The sequence below is a fragment of the Aulonocara stuartgranti genome (genome assembly GCF_965226115.1).
Source record: "Aulonocara stuartgranti genome assembly, chromosome: 15".
NCBI lineage: Eukaryota > Metazoa > Chordata > Actinopteri > Cichliformes > Cichlidae > Aulonocara > Aulonocara stuartgranti.
This window is the reverse complement of record NC_138951.1, coordinates 16,613,903-16,626,606: the sequence shown is the minus strand read 5'-3', so window position 1 is coordinate 16,626,606 and position 12,704 is coordinate 16,613,903. Positions and strand designations below refer to the sequence as shown.

The window sequence follows — 12,704 nt, the reverse complement described above, 5'->3', positions numbered from 1 at the left end:
AGGCAATTTCACCCAGGAAACTGCCGCTCACTGTCTTCTCACTTTCAGACTCATCTACTCTAAGTATCCATACTAGAAGGCGGCACCATGAGGGTTTGTGTTGCTATAGACAAAGCGAGAGGCTAGGGCTGTGTGGATCTGGGCCATTATAGTATGTTGGACGAGGTGTAATGGTACTTGAGTTTATCTGAGGAGCTCCAGGATGGCAGAAACCAAAGCAGCACAGGCTGCAGCACCAAGTGGCAGGTTATGATTAATGAATGTGATTTTTTTTTTTTTTTTTGCTAGGTACACTCAACATGTATCCCCAAGTCCATTAGAAAACTTAGATGGATAAACAAAAGCCAGACATACACAAAGGAAAAAGACAACCCACACTTTATATGGATGATATGAAAGTAAGACTTTCTTCCCATGTTGCAATCAGTCCTTTCTTCACTTTATTTGTTCTCTTTGCCATCATCACAAAACAGCAACTTCTTTCATTGTCTCTTAAACTGATCTTTAAAAATATAGATTTTGTACTTTTACTAATTTGCTTCTCTCACACTGAGGGAAACTGCATTGGCCTGAATATACAGCGAGCTGAGCTTATCCTAGCCAGCACAGTTTGTATTTGATATTGGCATTGATGGGTACAATTATTTTAGTTTTTCCTGGTTTGGGTTTCTCTCAGCAGTTGTCAATTCCTGTGCAGACAACTATTTTCCAACTTTTATCAGTCAAATATTCCAAGATGGACACTGTATGTGGTTTGACAAAAGCATCATGAGTCGAATGGGACCACCAACAATGTGTGACACTGAAGATGCTGAGATGTCATAAAAATGTTCGATTTAATATATCGTAGTCTCACTTCATGACATCAGAAAGTCTTTTTGCATGTAGCTGATGTTATGTTTGTCATTAATTTCATTAAATAGTCTGAATATGCTACAACTAGAAATAGAAACAGGCTTGACAATCCCTCAGATTCCTGGATCTTATACCTGTCGGCAGGTATGGTCTGTTGATAGCATGATATTATCCACTCACACGACTTTCTTGTTTATCCTTGCTTGTCTTTTGCACCACACCCTATTATTTTCTTCTTCTCTCTCTTCTCCCCCGTCTCTTCTCTCTGTCTCTCCGGGCCCTCTGACCACCACTGGTGGTCAGAGGGCCCGGTGGCGCCTGTGTCCGGCAGCCTCGCCTCTGTCAGTGCGCCCCAGGGCAGCTGTGGCTACAATGTAGCTTGCTATCGCCAGTGTGTGAATGTGTGTGTGAATGGGTGGATGACTGAATGTAGTGTAAAGCGCTTTGGGGTCCTATGGACTAGAAAAGCGCTATACAAATGCAGGCCATGCAGGCCATCTCTCTCTCACTTCCCTCTAGGCTATCTGTGTCTTTACTGTGCGGTTTAGTTTCAGTGTTGGCTGAGAATAATACTTGAGCAAAGTGAGAAGTAGGCCAGACAATGTCTCAGCTCCACTTGGAAAAGAGCCAAGGGACACTTAGCAGCTCAGTGCGTGTGGACTTATTGGGGTTAAAACCAGTGTGTGAAGCACCCCATGGCTATTGGGGCATGTGATGGACAGTACAGTCCATAACAGAAACCCAGTATAGGCACACATTAGCCAACACACTAGCTCTTGTTATATAAGAACAACAGCTAGTGCCTTTTCCATTTTTTTTTTCGAGTCATCATTTTATTCTGTGGTCCAAGGCCTGCTAAGGTAAGAGGGAACAGAAGTAAACACATTCTTTAAAAGAAATCAAGACCTTTTGTTTTGTAATGTGAATTACAGTAAGTAGATAAGCAGCATGAAGATCAGATGCATTAATTACCCTGTACTCACACATTACAGAAATATGAGGATTTTGTTTGTTTGTTTGATATCAAATTGGAACAGCATTATAAAATGATATCACAAAGCTATGGCATTTTATTAGTTCTGTTGTTGCGCTTTCCACAATAATTTCTTTGCTATTATTGCCATCCAGGCATAATAATTACACATTTTACAGCTAATACACAGGCTAACCTTAAAAGATATGGACAAGAGAAGTCTCGGTCTGATTAACTCTGCTGATTTAGAAGAGATAACAATAATTAGTGAGCCATGATGTGTCTCTTCTGCTTTCCACTTTCAATAGCAAAACATATTGATACTTCTGCCTGTTGTATAACTGCTTTCAAACTTAATTTTCATTCTCCCTTTCCATAGGGTTGGACATTTAAAATAAAGTGCTTGCTATAGAGCTCTTCAGCTGCACCTGGTGCAGTGTTTCTCCCCGGACGTTGTTGTCTAGAGGACCCTGCTGTGGGAGCTGGCAGCTGAAGCACCAGCATAAGTTTTATTAGCTGCCTGTTGATTGTTGTTGGCATTTTCAGTGCTGCCCTTAAATTTTCTTTGGCTGTGAAACCAAAACGTGTTAAGAGTGTTTTCACTCAAAGCTGCAAGCTCACATTGCATTGGTTTCAATAATGGACAGTACTTGTGTTTTCTAATTAAGCAGCACTTACCTTGAACAAGTAGAGCCAAGTGAGGCTGTGCAACAGTGGGCATCTTGTAAAGCATATTCTTCTGTTAAACAAGAAAGTAAAGTAAATTGCTTCAAAGGCTGTGGATGCTTGCATGTGAAAACAGACCATGTGAGATCTCACGATCTCATGGTTTGCACACTAGTTAAAATTCTAGCCTAATCTCAGACAAGGAGAGAGCAGATACCCATGGGTGCAAGGACAATTTGTAAATGTGTTGGAGCAATAGGTTAGCTTAAAACTACTAAATGAAAGGTTAGGTTCATTCACACATCTATGAATGAACCCATGTCCCGAAGCTTTAATTTTTGCAAAAACACTCGTGGCATGATGCTACTTTTACACATACTCCCTGCTGCTTCAAAACAAGAATATCCTCTTTAGAAAACAAGCAGGGAGCAGTGCAATTAAATCCCCCCAAGGGAAACCTTTTAGAAATAAAGACCGCCCAGGGTGCATGAAAAGAAAACGGAATCAAAGCAGGTAGAGGTTGAAGAGGTCCTCGTGTTGTGTGGTGTTAGTTCAGCAAGCATTACACACACACGCAGGTAGGAACAGAGGATTACCGGAGTTGACTCCTTTCTTTATTTTTCTTTTTTCTTCTTCAAAACCACAACCAGAACAACATACTCACTAGCGCCCTCTAGCGCTTCTGGTAAATGCATCTACAGAACAAATGCAATAGTATGTGTGGACACAACATCTCCCCCTTTGGACAAGGATTTCTTATGTGAACCTGACTTCATCATTCTGATGTATGTCACCTAATACACGTTTAACATATTTCACATTACTCAGTAACATTCACTTTCCCATGACAAAGTCTTGGGTCCAGCAAGGTGGGTTCCTCATCCTGGTGGGGCTAAGCCTACTATCAGACTCAGAGTTAGATGCTAGATCAGTTCCTGGTTTATGACAGTCCATTGTTGTGTCAGAATCAGTACCTGCGTTCAGCTCTGACAGAGCCGATAAGTGTGAGGCGTTCCAGGTCTGTCCATCATCCAGCAAATAAGTGTTTGGTCCTTTCCTTGTCATGACAGTCCTTGGTTTGGAAAACTTTAACTCGCCTTTCTTTACCTTCCACGGCTTCCTAACCCGTACCTTGTCACCAGGCTGAAAGTTGGATGGTTTGGCGTGTCTGCGAGCATCAGTGTATTCTTTCATTTTCATTTGCTTATTCTTAACTCTTTCGCACATGGTATGCCTCTCTGTCTGAGGAACAGGCATATCCATTACCTGTAACTTTGTTCTCATTCGTCGTCCATGGAGCAGTTCTGAAGGGGAAACTCCAGTTGTTGAATGAGGGGTTGCTCTGTAGTCCATCAGGTAAGTTCTCAGGAACGATTTCCAGGGTTGTCCTTGAATCGAGGCAGTCTGTAGGCAGTCTTTAATGCATCTATTGAATCTCTCAACTTCCCCATTAGCTCTTGGGTAATACGCTGAGGATCTCAGGTGTTGGATTCCCCTGCTTTTCAGGAAGTCAGTGAACTCAGCAGAGAGAAATTGAGAGCCATTGTCACTTATCAGTGTCTTTGGATTCCCTTCACGAGAGAAAACTACAGAAAGGAATTGAATGATAGTAGCCGCATCAGCTCGGGGAGCAAAAGCTACTTCAGGCCACTTGCTAAAGTAGTCTACCAATGTGATGGCAAATCTACAGTCAGAAGGGGCTATTTCAAAAGGGCCTATGATGTCCACAGACACCTTTTCCCAAGCAGCAGCTGGTAAAGGAATGGGTTGGAGTGGAGCATCATGGGTGACAGTGGACTTGTCATTCTGTCTGCACGTTGCACAATTCTTTATCAGTGTCTCTACATGACAATCCATTTTGGGCCACCAGTACATTTCCCTCAGGCGTTGTTTGGTACGGACGATGCCTTGGTGAGTTTCATGAGCTATATCAGTGAGTTTTTTCTGCAACGACTCAGGCACTAGCAATCGATGTGTACCTCTGATGATGCACTCGTTCAAGAGCGCGAGTTCATGGCGGATTGGGAAGTACGGCTGTAAGTCAGGATCCAGTGACGTCTTCCTAGCAGGCCAGCCTTTCTGTATCTGCACACGGAGCTTTGCGAACACTGGACAGTCTTTGCACCCTGACTTGAAGTCATCCTCAGACACAGCACTCAGATCAGTGAGGATGGCTGCAACTGACTCCACATCCTCTGCACATGCCATGTCTGTCTCGGAAAGTGGGAGCCTAGAAAGACAATCAGCAACATGGTTCAGTGACCCAGTTCTATATTCCACTTCATAATCAAACTCCAACAGGCGAGCTGACCATCTGGCTATGCGTAGACCAGCTCTGTTATTGCCCTTAGTAGTCAGCAGTGTTGTCAGTGCTTGGTGATCTGTTCGTAGGAGGAATTTTCTGCCCCAGAGCCATGTGCGCCATTTTTCAGCAGCCCAGACGCAAGCTAGAGCTTCCTTCTCAACGATTGAGTATTTCCTCTCTGCATCAGACAAGCTGCGAGATGCAAATGCAACAGTATGTTCTGCATCATTACCGTCAAGTTGAGTCAAAACAGCACCTACACCGTAGTCTGAGGCATCTGTTGAGACTATGGTTGGCTTACTGGGGTCGAACATCACCAGGGCAGGGCTGTGCACGATTAACCGCTTGACTTGATCAAACGCTGCTTGAGCTGCGTCGTTCCAGTGTAATGAACAGTCCTTACGGAGAAGAGCTCTCATAGGTTCAACAACAGTCGCGTAATTTGGCACAAACTTGCTGTACCAAGCACTCAAGCCAAGAAATGAGCGCAGGGTTGCAGGATCAGTAGGGGGCGGAGCATGCAGGATGGCAGTGACATGAGAGTCATCTGGCAGCAGACCTTCTGGACCGATCTTTTGACCCAAAAAGCTCAGAGTAGTTTGACGGAGTTGACATTTGTCAACATTGAGTTTCAGTCCTGCATTGTTGATTCTGTGTAACACAGCACGCAAGTTGGCCTCATGTTCAGCTTCTGACGTTCCGTATATGATGACATCATCAAGGTAGCATTGCACCCCTTTCTGGCCGCGTAGGATTTGTGTCATCATCTTTTGGAAGGCTGCAGGTGCTGAACTCAACCCATAGGGAACTCTGCAGTACTGGTACAGTCCTTCATGTGTAATGAAAGCAGTGAGCCCTCTACTCTCTTCATGTAGTTTTAGCTGATGGTAGGCGGATTTAAGATCCAGGGTGGAGAACATGACAGCCCCACGCAGCTCAGACAGTATGTCCTCTATCAGTGGCAAGGGATGACTGTCAGCGACCACCGCTTTGTTAGGTTCTCTCAAATCAACGCACATGCGTATGCCACCAGTCTTCCTTCTAGTGACTACAATCGGGGAGACCCATTCAGATGCATCAATTTTCTCTATGATGCCATGTTCCTCAAGGTTCTTGAGTTCTGCGGAAACAGCATCACGGACTGACAGGGGTAAGCGTCGAAGTTTCTGCTGTATTGGCTTCACTTCAGGTCGCACCTTCACTTTATGTACAAAGTCCTTTGCACATCCGAATGCAACTGGAGACTCACATTCCTGTTTACATTGAGTGGGCAGAGCCGAGGTTTGCTGGAGTGCAGCACAGACCTTGGGACTGTCAAGGACTAATTGTCCCCCTTTTATGTGTAGCTGGAGGGCAGTCACCAAGTCCATTCCCAGTATGGGTGTTCCTGTTCTCACAATGTAGAGATCTGTGGAGGCACTCTTGCCATTGTAAGTAATGTCAGCTCTAAGACACCCTAATACATCCAGTTTCTCTTTTGAATATGTAATAAGCTGAACAGCTGGATTACTTAACTGAGCCAAAATTTGTGCTGTAAACATGTTCAGGCAGTATGGAAACACCAGACCCTGTGTCTACTAGTAGCTTAACAGTGCATGCCTGCGCAGTATTTGGTACAGTGACAGCAACAGTGCACATCAATTTAGCCGGGTCACCACTGACACAATTGTCAACAGTTAAAACACACATTTCAGGAACAGTCACTTCATTAACAAGCTTATGAGAAGATTTACACACTCTCGAAAAATGTCCGATTTTCCCACACGTATTACATTTGCAGTCTTTTGCGAGGCAGGATTTATCATTGGCTTTGTGATCAGCTGAACCACAACGGTAGCACGTCGGAGCTGTATCCGTTTTTTTAGCTGCTTTGTATTTTGGCTTGCGCATCTTCTTTTGTACTTGAACAGCGGCAACAGGCTTTGTTTCACCGACAGCAATGGCCTTTGCATCAGCTATTGCAGCCTCTGTACGCCTAGCAATTTCCAAAGCTCGATCGAGCGTCAAATCCTCCTCCATCAGCAGTCTTTCACGTATACGAGCATTATTTGTCTTCTCTACAAGTTGATCCCGCAACATTTCATTCTCCATAGCCCCGAACTTACATTGTTTCACGAGCTCACGCAGTGCTGCAACGTAGTGATCTGTAGACTCACCGACAGCTTGGGCTCGTTGCCTGAAACGGTATCTCTCGGCGACAACATTGACTTTAGGATGAAAGTACGTTTCCAAAGCCTTTACGGATCCCTCGTAATCATCCGTAGCGAGTGGTAAGGCACTGTAGATTCGTTGTCCCTCCGTTCCCAAGCAGTGAATGAGCAGGGCCCTCTTCCTCTCCGTAGCAAAGTCATTACCCCCGATCGCCAGCAAGTAGTTATCGAACAACTTTTTCCACGCAGCAAATGGAATTTTCGGTTCGCCCGGGCAATCCAGGAACACAGCCGGGGGTTGCAAAGAGAGCAGAGCCATAACTTAATCACCACTACTCTCGTCGCCACTTGTTGTGTGGTGTTAGTTCAGCAAGCATTACACACACACGCAGGTAGGAACAGAGGATTACCGGAGTTGACTCCTTTCTTTATTTTTCTTTTTTCTTCTTCAAAACCACAACCAGAACAACATACTCACTAGCGCCCTCTAGCGCTTCTGGTAAATGCATCTACAGAACAAATGCAATAGTATGTGTGGACACAACACCTCGCTAACAGAAGAAGCAGCAAAACATTTGTCAAAATACAGAGTGAATACGAGTGAGGGTAATACTGTAATGAGGCTGAAGCCCGGAAGTGATATGTCATGGCTGTGACACTGAGTTTTGGTCTCGCAGTCATACAATGTTGTTTTAAATGCAACTTAGAGGATATGAAAAAGCATCTGCATCATTTTCCATCTCATTACTTTATATGGTAACTTAAGGGTAAAGTTTAAGTCATTTACTTGAATTTAGGCCAAAAAATAAATGTTCATATATAAACTGTATAAAGTATTTAGAAGCATGTGTGACTCAAAAACATCAGTGTTTGAAAAAGTCATAAAGGAGACGCGTGTCACCAAAGAAATGAAACATAACATTACTAAAGCCAAACACATTTACTTAAAGGCAACCAAAACCTCGGCAAGTCAAAAGCTTACATGAGTCTTTTGTCAAACTAGCTGTTCAAGAAACTTGTAGAAAATGTGTATACGTGGAGAGTATTAGGTGTGAAAGTAGGATTATTAAATAAGGCTGTTATTCATAAAAACAGATATCATGTTAGGTAAGATGAAGTTTGGAGCTTGGGTGTCAATTTGGTTGCAAATGAATTTAGATGAAGTGGATCAGGATGGTGTAGCCTGCTGATCTCAAACTTTTTAGTCCACAGTTTGAGATGATGTAATGCCAGAGGAGGTTAGGAGTTCTGCAGTTCGAGTCTGTCCCGTATTCAGTAAGTGAAAATAAAATAAATAATAAAAGGTGAATCAAATGGACCATTATGGCAAGGCTGGGATGGTCAATTTGGTAAAGTAAATCCGTTGGGCATCTTTCTTTGCCTTTAGACAACAATTCTGATGGCAAAAGAGCCAAACGGGACAGGCAAAAAAAAAAAAAAAAAAAAAAAAAAGGAGTTCTGCAGTTACCAATTCAGCATCGTAGTGGTAAACATTTACGCTACAATTTTACGACATCTGCCACATCACGATTAAGTTGCTGCGGTTCCTAAATGCTTCTGCTTTACAATAATACAGATTAGAGTTGATGTCGTAGGACATCTAGGAGGAAAATGTTTCATAATATCACTCTTTGCAATGTCGCGTCCCATTATACAGGGAGTGCAGAATTATTAGGCAAATGAGTATTTTGTCCACATCATCCTCTTCATGCATGTTGTCTTACTCCAAGCTGTATAGGCTTGAAAGCCTACTACCAATTAAGCATATTAGGTGATGTGCATCACTGTAATGAGAAGGGGTGTGGTCTAATGACATCAACACCCTATATCAGGTGTGCATAATTATTAGGCAACATCCTTTCCTTTGGCAAAATGGGTCAAAAGAAGGACTTGACAGGCTCAGAAAAGTCAAAAATAGTGAGATATCTTGCAGAGGGATGCAGCAGTCTCAAAATTGCAAAGCTTCTGAAGCGTGATCATCGAACAATCAAGCGTTTCATTCAAAATAGTCAACAGGGTCGCAAGAAGCGTGTGGAAAACCCAAGGCGCAAAATAACTGCCCATGAACTGAGAAAAGTCAAGCGTGCAGCTGCCAAGATGCCACTTGCCACCAGTTTGGCCATATTTCAGAGCTGCAACATCACTGGAGTGCCCAAAAGCACAAGGTGTGCAATACTCAGAGACATGGCCAAGGTAAGAAAGGCTGAAAGATGACCACCACTGAACAAGACACACAAGCTGAAACGTCAAGACTGGGCCAAGAAATATCTCAAGACTGGTTTTTCTTTTTTTGTTATTCTCTTTTTATTAAACAACCTATATAAACACAAATAATCCAAAATAAACATATAATCAAGAACAGACGTAAATAAAAAAAATAAAATAAATAAAAATAAGAGTGGTTAGTTGCCTGGATCCAGCCACTCTTACTAGATTGTATGATGTCATCTCAACAAGAACAAATTAAGTTGCTGAATTTCATGCAGATGCTACATGATTTAATTACGTTCACCATAGAAACATGGAATTATTTAGTTCAAATTACAAGTTTGGATCTTATGCATGTAACAACCACCCAATTTCATTTTTTTGAGTGTTGTTCGGCTAAAGGGAAATATGGCTTTCTCTATGTAATCTATCTGCTGTATTTGCTAATATCTTCAAATTTGATTAATTCCTACAAACTTAGCTTCACTCTGAGAGATCAGCTGACCTCTTTCCTTCTTTCAGCATTTCCTTCAGGGGAATCCACATCAACAACAGAGGAAGCGCAGGAAAATTTCACTAACATTACTGTTAGCTCATGTGCTTCTAATCATTTTGATCTGAGAAAAACATGCACGACACTGCATGACTGACAGTTTTCATTACAGTTAGCTGTAGTCTGTAAAAGCTGACTGCCTAGCTGTACATTTGTCTTCTCTCCAAAATAATTTAATGTGCAATTTTGTTTACATGCTGAACTGTGACCACACACATTTGGTGTATGAGCTGCCATGCTCACATCTACACGTGCCTCCATCACTCAGTGGCAGAAAGTTGCAATATGTTTAATGGCTTTCATTGGTTCCCCTTTGCCGACTTGTTTTGCTGACCTTCTAGCAGGAGCACAAGTTGTGATGAAATAGTGAGCTGTACCTGTGAGCTTTTTATGACTGACAGCAAGACAAAGCAGTGTTTAGGGATGCCTATAATAGAGGTGACACAATGGGAGATTAAAAAAAAACCCATCCCTGTCTGCATGTGTTTGGAATTTAATAGAAACCTTTCAATCTTTCACATCTTCTCTACATTTCAATTAGCTGGACTCGTGCTTGACAATATACATATTAAAAAAGCATTAAAATCTAGTTTTCCTCTTCAAGACGCGTCATTAGATAAGATGTCTGCTGGCTTTACATCTGCGATTATTTAAACTGTCCATTTGTAGCAAGTGCTCCAATCTAAGCTGTCACATGTGAATGTGGGCTTCTATTGTTAAAAGTGACAGTGTGGAAAATGGCTACTTTTAGAGCAGTGACACTTTGAAATGATGTTTTTCTTTTAAAATTGCATTAGAAAAACAGCATCCTTTGAAATCCACTAATACAAATACAGAAACTCACTGACTAAAAACAAACTCTTATTAAACTGACAACAAATGGGAAAGATTGAAGTGCCAGTGGAAAACTTACAAAAATAACCCAAATATCACGCTGTCTTCTATGCCTACATATGCCACTGGTTATTTTAAGATATCACCATGTGTTAAAAAACAGACCTTGCCATGAATATTCAGTTGGTTTGTAATGCAGTTCTGGCTCTGACCCTGTGTTTAAGTTTATTTAAGAAACTCTCAGCTCGTTAATTATTTTGCAAATGTTTTCATTCACTTGTAAAAAGTCATTTAATCAGCACTCAAAGTTGCTGATGAATAAATCCATATTTTTATAAAACCTGTCCAGCTCAGTCCTGTTTTTAAACAACGCCTTGTAAAAGAAATGGCTCAGCAGAAAGGAACAGAAGAGACACTAATCTTATGACAAATTTCTAGTTTTACTCAAGATGGAGAAAAACTTAAGGCTTTGTAAAAGCTTGTGAGCAAGGATAAGGACTACCAAAATCCTTCGCACACACACTAAACTGTCTGAATAAGGAAAGATTAAACCTGAATACAGTTTGCTGTGCTTCTCCTCTCCCCCTTCTCCTCTATCTCTTCCTGTCAATATCCTCGTGCCTCTTCGAGCTGCCACACATCAGATTCCTGCTTCACTCTGCATCGTGTCCTATCTGTATGCTGTGTATTTCCGAGAGTGTCCTCACAGTTACCTTTCCATCTGTAGGTGGAGTAAAAGTAAGATTTTCTGCAAGAGTAAGAGAGGTCTTGGACAAGGCAATCCAGTGTGTGTAAAAATGCAGTAAAAATATAATCTGAATCTAAATATCAATGAAGTACAAATAAAATACTAACCTAAAGTAAACTGAAATGAAATAAAAGTATAAAATAAAACTATTGCAAACAATAAAATATACACTTAAAGTATATTTTACAACAAATACTAAGATGACAGCTTGGACTGTTAAAGTTTATAGTTTTCATAAAATCCGACAGGTTTTAGCTTTCACTTATGTTATGTAACGGAGTGTGAGTGCTATCTAACATCTGGGTGACTGATTCAGGTCTGTGCTGTCTCATGTTGGCTCTGACACAGCCTCTGGTGACTCAAAAGGAGGTTAGGGTTAATATAGCACAAGCATGTCAGACATATGTGGGGCCCAGAACAACTGATTTGTAGACTCGTGGTAAGATATTAAAATTAATTATCCAAGCGACTGGTGGTTGGAAGACTTGGTATTGTATGATTGTGTTTCCTAGTTTTAGTTAGGACCCCTAAAGGTCCATGGAGTAAGTAAAATGTTATTTATACAGAACCTTTAAAGATAAATATTGCAGAGTGCTTCACAACAAAAATACTACAACATCAAAACGCACGCGCGCGCGCGCGCACACACACACACACACACACACACACACACACACACACACACACACACACACAGACCCAAAGTAGAGTTAAAAAGAAGAGTTTTAGCTGCATTTTAAATGAGATCAGAGTCCACAGATCTCAGGCTCAGAGGGGGAGAGTTCCAGACTTTGGGGGCCACTGGTGCAAAAGCTCTCTCTTTAGTTCTTATTTTGCAGTTAAAAATGATAATCAGATGAAGGAGTTGCTGATTAGATATAGCTGATAAAATGAACTCTAAATAGAGCAAACTAAGTAAACTGTTGTCTAAATTTGAGACAACACCAAGATCGCTGGATTGATTGTTTGTCTCTCTATCTGTGCTCCAACGATATCTCTGCTTAGCAGGATTTTGCAGCACCTACTCATTGATTTGTTGAATGCAGTGCCACTGAGATTCAGCAGGAAGCATAAAAAGATTGAACAAGATGGGTCCTTAATGGCCCTGTGGAACCCCACAGGCTATAGCCATCTGTGCAGTGGCACAGTTTCCACTGCAGATAAAGGACTTTCTCTTCAATTAATATATAATTTGGTCCTTAGAGCTTTGCCTGAGTTGCTTTTAAGGTGAATCATTTAGTATCTTTATGAGTGCAGTGTCACTGCAGTTATTAAAGCATTTGTTCATCAATAAAAAGTTTCGCACCTGTTGGTAAACAACTTTTTCAGCACCTTTGCTTACAGCTGCAGTCTTGATATAGGCTGGTAGTTACTCCATATGGCCGAGTATCACTGGGGGCCTCAATCAATAC

At 41.7% G+C, this 12,704-nt stretch overlaps 1 protein-coding gene and 1 long non-coding RNA gene across 3 annotated transcripts in view; one reads left to right on the top strand and one right to left on the bottom strand.

Annotated features, from left to right (window-relative positions):
• The window catches only part of rgs6 (regulator of G protein signaling 6), a 101,045-nt gene that overhangs the window by 25,893 nt on the left and 62,448 nt on the right, over positions 1–12,704 (top strand). The gene's annotated exons all lie outside the window — the stretch shown is intronic.
• LOC309689602 overlaps positions 1–12,704 on the bottom strand; it is a 395,670-nt gene that overhangs the window by 382,239 nt on the left and 727 nt on the right. The gene's annotated exons all lie outside the window — the stretch shown is intronic.